We start from the raw sequence: 13,297 nt of genomic DNA, 5'->3' as shown, positions 1-13,297 counted from the left end.
CGCCAACACAGCATGCTCACAATTTACTAATCCTAACCCATCCAACTTTGCAACGTGAGAGGAAACCAGACACACAGTTAAGGGGAGAACATAGGAACTGCTTATAGACCGCAGTGGAAACTGAACCCTAATCACAGGTGCAATATGGCATTGCACTAACTGCTATGCTACCCCATGCGTGTACTGCGGCAAATGGTGAACGTCATGTGTTTGTGGGAATAATGGAATTTAACGAACAATATGATTGAAGTTTGTGAAGAACTATAGCCACAAATCTGAATAATTTCCAGCAGTAATTTTAACACTACCTTCTTAAAACATGAAAATATCAACTGTTCTACTCTGCATTAAACCAACCCTTGTTTCAGTCTGAATTGAACAACCTATCACACTTTGATCTATCCACTGCATGGCTAACTTCATTACCAGTAGTAATCTTTTTGTTTAGTTATACCGAGTTTGGCTGTCTTCATTCCAACCAGGCACAAATATTGCATCTTTTCAATCAGGCCATAGCAAACATCAATCACAAAAAAGCTGCAAATAAAAAATTTCCAAAACAGGTTCAATAGATATGGGTGCTCCCGATGTGGCCTTTTATATATTGGCGAGACCCGACGCAGACTGGGAGACCGCTTTGCTGAACACCTACGCTCTGTCCGCCAGAGAAAGCAGGATCTCCCAGTGGCCACACATTTTAATTCCACATCCCATTCCCATTCTGACATGTCTATCCACGGCCTCTTCTACTGTAAAGATGAAGCCACACTCAGGTTGGAGGAACAATACTTTATATTCCGCCTGGGTAGCCTCCAACCTGATGGCATGACATCGACTTCTCTAACTTCCGCTAATGCCCCACCTCCCCCTCGTACCCCATCTGTTACTTATTTTTATACACACATTCTTTCTCTCACTCTCCTTTTTCTCCCTCTGTCCCTCTGAATATACCCCTTGCCCATCCTCTGGGTCCCCTCCCCTCATCTTTCTTCCCGGACCTCCTGTCCCATGATCCTCTCATATCCCTTTTGCCTATCACCTGTCCAGCTCTTGGCTCCATCCCTCCCCCTCCTGTCTTCTCCTATCATTTTGGATCTCCCCCTCCCCCTCCAACTTTCAAATCTCTTACTCACTCTTCCTTCAGTTAGTCCTGACGAAGGGTCTCGGCCTGAAACGTCGACTGCACCTCTTCCTAGAGATGCTGCCTGGCCTGCTGCGTTCACCAGCAACTTTGATGTGTGTTGCTTCAATAGATATGGGATTAATCTTTCCCTCACCTTAAATGAACCAATGTTCTTTTCACTTAGTCAGTTTTGATAACATCACAGTACATTTTTCCCATTAACTCCACACAGTAATTCTACTAATTCAAGTATCAGAGTCATTGCTCGAGGACTCTTTTTTTTGCTTTAAACATACTTCACAAGTTACACTACTGATCCTTGAATCTTCCCAGAAGAGTATCTGTCACAATTATCCAATCATCTTTTAGCTCAGCTGAATCAATTTTAGCATGTTTTCACTTCACTGGTTTGCTCCTGTTAACTCTAGCCAGCAATTCACACAAAGGAACAAAAGACAGACTGTATATCATCAAAGTCTAAAGTTAGCAGTAAGGCATTTTGTTACTAATAGCTAGCAATTTTTGCCTTACAATTAAAGCCCAATCAACAAAACATAGTAAGAAGGGAATCAAATACAAACACTGAAATAGAATACGTAGACAATCTACCTAGTTAAGACCTTACATATTTGGGTCTCCTGCACTGTACTTTTTCGAGAGCTGTTACAATTCATTTTGTATTCTGGTGTTGTTTTATCTTGTACTACATCACTGCACTGTGAAATAAATTGATCTGTATGAACAGTGTTCAAGACAAGCTTTTCACTGTACCTCAGTACATGTGATATTAATAAATGAACACCAATACCTATTTGAAGGATTTCCATGACTGTTCGAATGCGCCACCATCACAGAAAACAGTCTTCAGCCAATTTGATTCACTCAACATAATAACCTCAAGAAATGGCCAAGAATATTGGATATGACAGTAGCATCAGAAACAACATCCTAGCTGTGGTAATGAATACCCTTGATTCAGAACTTGCTACACACCTAGTCAAGCTTTTCCAGTACAGTTAGAACACTGGCATCTACCCAACCATGAAGAAAATTTCCCAAATACATTACGTTCACCAACAATCTAGCCAATTACAGTTCTTCCCCTGGTTTCAAACACTTCGACTGTCCATACGTATGATCAAGTATTTGGGAGATCAGTGGGATGGATTTGCCAGTTCCTGCAAAACTGTCAGCATCTTTTCTGTGTAGGAACAGGGCATTTACCTTTGCCTTTTTTCCTCACCATCCCCCTCTCCATAGGGACAACAACTGAGCTGAGCAGAGCTGGGATTGGTGAGCCACTCATTCACTCACCCACTGCATCAGTAAGGCTGGCTAGCAAACGTGCTCTGCGCCTACTTGCTCTCCTGTCAATGACATACACTCCAGACTGTTTTTGGTCATTTCCAACTTAGGAAGTGTTCAGGTTACAAGCTGGTCTCTGGAACAGAATCCTTTCATAACCCAAGTTGACCTCTACTACCCAAATGATAGAAGATATCATCAATCATCCAACCAATAGCAAATACTGACAATAACTGATACTCATAAAAAGATTCACCAGAATATTTTACTCTGGAACTCATCATAGCCTTCGCTCCAAATGGGACAACACAGCTAAACTCCAGAAGCGAGGTGACAGTAACTAATCTCAACATCATGTCAGCATATGACCAGGTGCAGCATTAAGCAACCTTGATTAAAATTGAAAATAATGAGTAAATTAAGGTGAAAACACTCTAATGATTGAAGTGGTTCTTTTGAGAAAAGAAATTATATATGGCAGCTAGAGGTCAATCATATCAAACTCAGGGCATCATTGTAGCAGTTCTTCAAGAAAATGTCCATAAGACTATAAGAACATATCAGAGCAGAATCAGGCCATTAGGCCCACTAAGTATGCTCTGCCATCTCATCATAGCTGATCCATTTTCCTCTCAGCCCCAAACGCTCAGGCCTGACAATCTTCAGGTAGTTCAAAGGTGGTTTTTTCCCAGTATAAAGTTAGAACTGAAGATGTTTACTAATGATTGCTCCTTGTTGAATTTCTTTCAGCAAATGAAGCACAAAACCTCAACAACATCCAGGCATAGTCTGATAAGTACCAAGTAACACAAAAGTGCCAGGCAATTATCATCTCAACAATATTCCTAACCACCAACCATTGATATTCAATGGCATTACTATAGCCAAAATCCCACCATCAATACCTGGGGAACACAAATCACAGCTCAGCTGGATCAGCCATATACATACAATGGTGACAAAGGCATGTCAGGGGAAGAAGCTACTGCAAATACGTCATTTCCTGATAACCTGAAGACTTTCTATTATTTACAAGGAACAAGACAGGAGTGTGCTGAAATATTCTCAATTTGCTCAACTGTGCTAGAATAACAAATCAAAAAATTACTAAATGCCTGATGTAAAATTAAACTTCATTATTAAGATGAGTCACTAAATCAATCCATTAAGTTCAAACTCAGTTTGGGTGCTAGAAACATACATCAGCATGGAATAATTTTTTCACTTGCCTAAATGCATGTAAGACCACCTAATATTTCTTCCTCTACCTTACAGAACAATAGTTATGTATTGAAGTTGCTAATTGGACAACTTGAATAATATAGTACAACTCATACAAAGAGTAATTTTTATTGCAACCCTCTTTTTGCACTTTGTGGTAGAAATATTTTATCTGGAGACTGCTATGTTTTTGGTCACAAGGAGCTGTTATTTGTGGAGCTGTTTCTTAAAAGGACTACAGATGATGTCTACTGTTATTTATTTAGAGATACAGCACAGTAACTGGCCCTTCTAGCCCAACAATTCCACACCACCCAACTACACCATGTGACGAATTAACCTACATCTTTGGAATGTGGGTGGAAACTGGAGCACCTGGAGAAAACCCACACAGTCACGGGGAGAACATACAAATTCCTTTCAAACAGAGGCGAGATCATGTCTTCCATCACTTCTGCCAGCTTCCTACTCTGGCTGATAAAAGTGCAAACACTGCTCACTCACACAATTTATGTAGCATGGCTTGTAAAGAAAAATGCAAAATAGGTACTTATACTTTATATTTTATTGTCGCCAAACAATTGATACTAGAACATACAACCATCACAGCAATATTTGATTCTGCGCTTCCCACTCCCTGGATTACAAATATTAAACATTAAAAATAGTAAAAATCAGTAAATATTAAAATTTTAAATTATAAATCATAAATAGAAAATAGAAAAATGGAAAGTATGGTAGTGCAAAAAAACCGAGAGGCAGGTCCGGATATTTGGAGGGTACGGCCCAGATCCGGGTCAGGATCCGTTCAGCAGCCTTATCACAGTTGGAAAGAAGCTGTTCCCAAATCTGGCTGTACGAGTATTCAAGCTCCTGAGCCTTCTCCCGGAGGGAAGAGGGACGAAAAGTGTGTTGGCTGGGTGAGTCGTGTCCTTGATTATCCTGGCAGCACTGCTTCGACAGCATGCAGTGTAAAGTGAGTCCAAGGACGGAAGATTGGTTTGTGTGATGTGCTGTGCCGTGTTCACAATCTTCTGCAGCTTCTTTCGGTCTTGGACAGGACAACTTCCATACCAGCGTGAGATGCACCCTAGAAGAATGCTTTCTACGGTGCATCTATAAAAATTAGTGAGGGTTTTAGGGGACAGGCCAAATTTCCTTAGTTTTCTCAGGAAGTAAAGGTGCTGGTGGGCCTTCTTGGCAGTGGACTCTGCTTGGTTGGACCAAGTCAGGTCATTTGTGATATTGACCCCGAGGAACTTAAAAGCTTTTGACCTGTTCCACTTGCACACCACCGATGTAAATTGGGTCGTGCAGTCCACTACTCCTTCTGAAGTCAACAACCAATTCCTTCGTCTTGCTGACGTTGAGGGAGAGGTCATTGTCTTCGCACCATGCCACCAGGTTCTTAATTTCCTCTCTGTACTCAAACTCATCATTACCCGAGATACGGCCTACAATTGTGTCATCAGCAAACTTATATATTGAGTTTGATGACAACTTGGCTACACAATCATGGGTGTACAATGAGTACAGCAGGGGGCTGAGTACACAGCCTTATGGGGCACCGGTGCTCAGGGTGATTGTAGTGGAGAGCTTGTCCCCTATTTTTAAGCCTGGGTCCTCGTTATTAATACACTTGTTACACTACTTATTAATCAATTTTACTGAAACATGAGATCAAGAATCAATAGAGACCTTCTAAAGGTATTTCACAATGTGTACCCATTACTGCTTCACCTATACAACAGCCTAATGAAACACAAACTATCATCTCTCAAATTTTATTCACAGCAGACACTATCATTCTAATTATTTTGCTTTTTCAACCAACTTTAGGCTAAGGCTATAACTGCTTTGAAGCTACATAATGCATGTGGCCTTCTAAAAAAGGTGTAATTGGGAAGAGCAAGCTCGTTAGCCAGAAAGGCCTGTTACCATGTTAATCTCTAAATAAAAATAAAAGTTTATTTCACGTGGAGAAAGACCCGTGTTTCATATACCATATGCCTATCATAATTGATATAACTAGAAAATAAGCATAAAAGCCAAACGCAGAGTACTGCCAGAATATAAACAGAAAATATTGGAAATCTTCAGATCACAATGGGTTCACAGGAATACCAATAAGTTGCACAATATTCTAACATGGAAATATACTGCCATTACACCATCATCACTGGGCCAAAATCTTGAAACTCCTTACAAAATTACAATGTGAGAACATTTCATCAGAAAGACTGCAGTTCAAGGAAATGGGTCACCACCAGTTTCTCAAGGTCACTTAGGAATGGACAGAAATGATGGTGCTTCAAGCGAAGCGCAGATATAAAAAGCAAAACAAATGGCTGCCTTACCAGCAAAGTATTTATAGCTCTGGTTTTAAATCAGACTTGTAACATCTACAATATTTAGGTCCTTCTACTAGAATTACACAAATTCCAAAATTTCCTAATAATCCCTCATAATCTGAATATAAGAAACTGATGGATAAGAAAAAGTTCAACTGGTCCAATCTGCCCTTCAAAAACTAAATCTGCACCTTCAACAAAATCATTAGTCCTGATCCTTTCCTCTCCTCCGTGCGGAGATGCAGCAATTTATAAATATAACATCCTACAAAACAATTGCACTCCAATTACACATAGCTTTAATCTTAGAACTACAGGTAATCAAAGCAAATATCTCAGAAACCTTGGTATCTGACATGAATCAAGCATTGGCTGGAATTCTTGGTTAAAGTAGTTACCATTACCACAAAATTATTTTAGCAGTGATTTGAGCCTGCAGGACAAAACAATCCTCAAAGCTAAGCTTTCTTGCCTGGAGAATCATTGCTTAGAAGGGGACTTCAGAACAGAGCCATGAGGGAAGTGTAGCCACCAATCGCAAAAGCAGCAAGGCAAATATGAACAGCCATGAACTATCATAAAGCAATCCGATCTTGGCCAATTCATTATGTAAAAAGCTCTCACACTCCCACAACTGAACTTTGGAAACTGTCTGGTAATCAGAGAAAATTTTGTGGTAAAATTATCCCTCTCTGCAAGATGCTTAAGAAATAAATCACAGTCAAAAACCAAATCTCTTGTCAAGACTGGTATACACAATAGCTACTGTACTCAAGCACTCAGCTCATAGCAATTTGTAAAGATGCTGGAGTCTGGAGCTAAACAAGCTGCTGGAAGAACTCAGTCTGATAAGCAGCATCCGTGGAGAGAAATAGACCAGAAGGATCCTTCATCTGGACCCTTCCATGAATAGAAGTATCTCAAACTATCAGGTGTATAGATAGGGTAGACAGTCAAAAATGTTTTCCCATCACAGCTTTATAAAAGAGGGTAAACCCTTAAGGTGAGAGGAAGGGGCTTTTAAAGGTGATCTAAAGGCTTTCTTTTTATGCAGAAAGCGAAACACGCTGCCAAATGCAATAGTGGAATCAGATACAACTACTTTTCTTCAGAAGATATGTAAATAGTCAAGGCATAGAATCACATCTAAATGTGGGCAAATTGGATTAGCGTAGATGCACAAAAAGACTGGAATGCATGTGGTGGGCTAGAGAACTCTTTCATGAAGAGATTACTGATCAGTCCAGCTTTTAAAAAACTGACTATCCATTTTCTTCTACAGATGTTGCCTAGCCCACTGAGTTCCTCCAGCAACTTGTTTTTTGCTCCAGATTCCAGCATCTCGAAATAAAGTTAACTGTGAAGTTGAAATAAAAACAGTAAATACTGGAAAAAGTTCAGATGATCAGGCAGCATCAGGAACAGTTAACATTTTATGCTTCAGATCTGACGCCCTGAATCAAAACTGAGAAAATGGGAGATCTATTTCACACCCTCAAAGAAATCCCTTTTGACCCCTCCATTTCTCTCCCTGTCCTAAACTTACTGTCTTAAACTTCTGAATTTTACTGGAAAAAAATAAATAGAATGTGCCAGCTGGCAATTACTAAACACAAGACAATTTCAAGCCTGTTCATTAATCTCATGTTTGGCACATCACATTCGGTAATGGTCTATTAAAAAGAGAAACTCTTCTAGCCACTATCAAGTGATTATAGTATGCATATGGAGTGTCAGGGAGGGGTAGCACCTCTGGTGGGGGAACATGTCGCGTCCTTTTCAGGGTGGTTAGTCCACCTTTGGTCCCCACCTGGCACTTAGCTCTCACCTGTGGCTCCCCGTAGCTGTTTGCATGCGACAGCGGCCACACCCCGCGCAACGGCTTCGACAAGCCCACTAAACCAGGTGAGGGTAGCCGACGGGTCTCAAACCCTCGGTGAGATAGGGAGTTGTTTATCCCTGCATGTGAAGACAGACTCCGGCAGATTGAGCGGACGAGACCAATGGAAGGTCCAACGGTCAAGATGGCGGTCTCTGCAAGTGTCGTGGAACGTGTAGAGCAGGACAAGACACAGAAGACGTCCTGGTCATCCACTGCGCCTAGTCCCATCTCCAGCCGTCTAGACTCCGTCTTGCCACTGGATCCAGATGGGAATTGGGAAGAGAGAGTGAGGCTGACGCTGCGCAACTCTCCCTCGCTTAAATCCAAATCACGCGCTAGTCTCGACACCACCATAATGGTGTCGAGGTCCTCATCGACGTCAATGATGGACGAACAACGATAGTATGCATATATAGATGCAAGAAAAAGTTTGTGAATCCTTTGCAATTACCCAGTTTTCTGCATTAATTACTCATAAAATATGGTCTGATCTTCATCTAAGTCACAATAATAGATAAACATAAGCAACATACACAAAATGCTGCAGGAACTCAGCAGACCAGGCAGCATCGATGGAAAAAAGTGCAGTGGACATTTCGGGCCAAGACCCTTCGGCAGGACGGAGGGTTCACATTCCAAGTTCAAAAGAGTATGTGAACTTCTGGGGCAATGCCATCTACAAAAGCTATTCAGAGTCAGGTGTTCCAATCAATGAGAAGAGATTAGAATGTAGGTTGTAGAGATGCCCTACCCTATAAAAAAAGACACACAAAGTCACAGAGCCTGCTCTTCTCAAGAAAGATTTGTTTATGTGCACCATGCCTCCAACAAAACAACTTTCAGAGGACCTTAGAAGAACTGTAGAGATGCATGAAGCTGGAAAAGGCTGTGAAAGCATTTCTAAAGACCTGAACGTTCATCAGTCCACGGTAAGATAAATTGTGTACAAATGGAAGAAATTCAGTACTGTTACTACTCTCCCTTAGAGTGGGCATCCTGCAAAGATCATACCAAGAACACAATGTGCAATGCTGAAGAAGGTGAAAAAGAACCCAAAGGTAGCAGCAGAAAACCTGCAGAAATCTCTAGAAGTTGCTAAAGTTTCTGTTCATGTATCCACTATAATAAAAACACTGAACAAGAATGGTGTTCATGGAAGGACATCACGGAGGAATCCACCACTGCTCTCCAAAAAAAATTGCTGCACGTCTCAAATTTGCAAAAGACTACCGGTATGTTCCACAATGCTTCTGTTACAATGTTCTATGGACAGATGAGACAAAAGTTGAACTTTTTGGCAGAAATATACACCACTATGTTTGGAGGAAAAAGGGTACTGCACGCCAACACCAAAACCTCATCCCAACTGTGAAGCATGGTGGAAGCAGCATCATGGGTAGGGGCTGCTTTGCTGCCTCAGGGCTTGGAAAGCCTGCAGTCATTGAGGGGAAAATGAATTCCAAATTTTATCAAGACATTTTACAGATTGTCAGGGTAGCGGTCCATCACCTGAAACTTAATAGAATTTGGATGATGCCACAAGACAATGATCTGATAAACAAGAGTACATCAACAACAGAATGGTCAGGGCTGTTCATGCAAGATATCCCAGAAATATTGATGAACAGTAATAGTTTTGTTTGGAGGAATGGTCTAAAATTCCTCCTCACAATTGTGCAATTCTGATCAGCAGCTGCAGGAAACGTCTGGTGGACATTATTGCTGCTAAAGGAGGTTTTACCAGTTATTAAATACAATGGTTCACATACTATTTCCACCCTGGACTGTAAATGATAACATAAGAAATAGAAGAAATAGGAGCAGGATTAGGCTATCTGGCCTGTCAAGCCTGCTCCACCACTCATGGCTGATCTGATCATGGACTCATCTCCACCTACCTGACTTTTCCCCGTAACCCTTAATTGCCCTACTATGCAAAAATTTATCCAATCTTGTCTTAAATATATTTAATGAGAAAGCCTCTACTGCTTCATTGGGCAGAGAATTCCACAGATTCACCACCCTCTATGGGAAATACAGTTCCTCATCACTGTCCCAAATCTACTCCCCCGAATCTTGAGACAATGTCCCCTAGTTCTATTCTCATCTATCAGTGGAAACAACTTTCCTGCCTCTATCTTCTCTATCCCTTTCATAATTTTATATGTTTCTATAAGATCTCCTTTCGTTCTTCTGAATTCCAGCGGGTAAACACCCGAACTGCACGCAGTATTCCAGGTGCAGCTTCACCAGTACTCTGAACAGTTGAAGCATAATCTCCCTGCTCTTAAATTCAACCTCTCTAGCAATGAAGAACAACATCCCATTTACTTTCTTGATCACCTGCTACACTTGCAAACCAACCTTTTGTGATTCAGGCACAAGCGCTCCCAAGTCCCTCTGCACAGCAGCATGTGCAATTTTTACCATTTAAATAATAATCTGTTCTTCCATTTTTTTCTTCCAAAGTGGATGGCCTTGCATTTACCAACATTATGTTCCATCTGTCAGAACCTTGCCCACTCACTTAACCTATCTATATCTCTTTGTAGACTCTCCGTAACTTCTGCACAATTTGCTTTTCTACTCAGGTTAGTATCATCAGCAAACTATCAGGTACACTACACTCGGTCCTCTCTTCCAGATCGTTAAATGTATATCATGAACAGTTGCAAGTCCAGCACTGACCCCTGTGGCATACCACTCACCACTGGTTGCAACCCAGAGTAACATCCATGTATCCCAGCTATTAGTTAACCAATCTTCTATCTATGCTAAAACATCACCCCCAACTGTATGCATCCTTATCTTATGGAACATAGAACACAGAAATCTACAGTACACTACAGGCCTTTTGACCCACAATGTTGTACCAACCATGTAACCTACTCTAGAAACTGCCTAGTGCATGGACCTCGATTTTTCTTAGCTTCACGTATCTATCTAAGAGGCTACTGTATTAAGTCTTTTATGCGGCACCTTATCGAACACCTTCCGGAAATCCAAGTAAATAATGTCCATCTGTTCCCCTCTATCCACTGCACTCATTATATCCTCAAGGAACTCCGGTAGGTTTGCCAAACAGGACCTAGCTTTGCTGAATCCATGCTGCGTCTGCCTGATGGATCCATTTCTTTCCAGATGCCTCACTATTTCTTCTTTAATGATAGCTTCAAGCATTTTCACAGCCACAGATGTTAGACTAACTGGCCTACAGATACTTGCCTTTTGCCTACATCCTTTTTTGAACAGTGGTGTGACATTCACTGTCTTCCTATTCACCGGGACCTGTCCAAAGTCCAGAGAATTTTGGTAAATTATCACCATAGCCTCTACTATAACTTCTGCCATTTCTTTCAGTACTCTGGGATGTATTCCATTAGGACCAGGAGACTTATCCATCTTCAAGCCCACAAGTTTGCTCAGCACTAATTCTTTAGTGATAACTACTGTAACAAGGTCCTCACCTCCCATCGCATCCATAACATCTCTCTTTGGCATGTTAGACGTGCCCTCCACCATGAAGACAGACACAAAATAGTCATTCAAACCCTCTGCCATTTCCTCATTACCCAATATCAATTCCCTTTTCTTATCCTTCAAGGAACCTACATTCATTATAGCCACCCTTTTTATATAATTATAAATTATTAAATATGTTCAATAAAGATGTGAAAAGGACAAATTGTTTGTGTGTTATTAGTTTTGGCAGATTGCCTTTGCCTATTATTGTGACTTAGATGAAAATCAGACCACATTTTATAAGTAATTAATGCAGAAAAGCAGGTAATTGCAGATGGTTCACAAAATTTTTCTTGCAATTGTGTGTGTCTTTTGTGAAGGTAGAATCAGGCTTGACTATGATGGCTTCAAACAAACAACACATTGTTACTAAGTTATGGAGATAATGCATTCAGCAGAGAAAAGGAAAGGAAAAAGACAAGCATGGAAGATTACCTTTCACTTAATTCTCTTTTTTATTTTCCAAAAGGTACTATCTACACCTAGGTCTCTGTGAGTATGGAATCACTAGATGTACATCCAAATTTTAAAAGGTTGAGAGTCAAAAATAAAACACAGGCTTAACTGTTAAATATGGCAGAACAGTCACCTGATAGGTAAATTTACAAATAGTTGACAAATATTTATTCAAATACATTAATTTTCCTCAACTTTAACATTTCTCTGGATTCATTCTTTCCACTTTTTCTTCTTCATATCTTATCATTCCTTCTCTAGATTCTAAAACAGCAACTACCCATTTGCTTCAATTCATTATCTGCCAATACAAACAGTAGATATATTTTGCATAGAATGGCAAGGTTATGAAAATAATTCCTAAGGAAACAGCAACATGTAATGTCACAAAAGCTCAATAAATGGTCATTTGTGCAATTTCCAGCACCTTATTTATTCTGCAGCAGCAGAATGAAACTCCTTTTAACTATTTATTGAACCCAATGTGATTTTTTGCAAAGTTCAGCGCAAACTGCATTTTCACATTTTGAACTTAGGATGCAGATTGCGCTCTCAGATGTTTTGCACCCTCATATCTGGACGAAATGTATGAGCTACACAGCTAAATTCACCACATTTTCTCCTTAAAAGAGATAGACCTATGTCAAGAGTTAGACAATATTAATTGTCTAACATCAGCAATTTGCTTCTACAAGAAGTAACACTGAGTTATATTTTCAGATTAAGTAAATACATATTTGATGGATCTTAAAGCTATTAAATAACATGGAAATGTAAGGAACATTTCTATGTTACTAAGAGCTCCCTCAGTCACTGACAATTAACATAGAGCATCACAGCAAAGGTCCTTCAGCCCATGATGTTGAGCAAACTTTTAACCTACTCTAAGCTCTATCTAACCCTGCTTTTTTCTATCAGATCTAAAGCTGTGATTTTATTCAGAGAATTTTTAAAACATCAATGAGATTCAATCACTCCAAAGAATTATAAACTCAAAAACAAGTTTGAACCTATGACTGTCACTTCTCAATATCAACACCTCATTAAAAAGGCAAATTTCTATAATATTTGTGTTTATTGACAGCCAGTAACAAACACTAATCTGACTCCTGAAAGCTATTATAAATTAAATCCAATTAACTTCTGCTGAGTACTTTTTGGCCCAAAGCATTAACCAACACAAACCTCCAAAATGTAGGTTAAACCTGTTTCTGTTCACAATGTACTTTTTCACTTAGATTACCAGCTATAACTGGATTTTCTCAGATTTTACAATCTAAGCTTTAATTATTTCTCACACTTCATATTGGACATCAACAAATTCCAATAATGCACATGTACCAATCTACCATGAATCTACTAAGTTTAGTACAGTGAATTCCAGTTAATTGGGACATATCAGGACTAGTACATTTTGGCCTCAATTAGCCGAAATTT

At 40.0% G+C, this 13,297-nt stretch overlaps 1 protein-coding gene across 3 annotated transcripts in view; it reads right to left on the bottom strand.

Moving 5' to 3' along the window:
* The window catches only part of eps15l1a (epidermal growth factor receptor pathway substrate 15-like 1a), a 492,163-nt gene that overhangs the window by 475,564 nt on the left and 3,302 nt on the right, over positions 1 to 13,297 (bottom strand). The gene's annotated exons all lie outside the window — the stretch shown is intronic.

This window comes from Mobula hypostoma, chromosome 24, assembly GCF_963921235.1.
Source record: "Mobula hypostoma chromosome 24, sMobHyp1.1, whole genome shotgun sequence".
Taxonomy (NCBI): Eukaryota; Metazoa; Chordata; class Chondrichthyes; order Myliobatiformes; family Myliobatidae; genus Mobula; species Mobula hypostoma.
The sequence above is the reverse complement of the archived record's forward strand: the minus strand, read 5'-3'. Positions and strand labels throughout refer to the sequence as shown.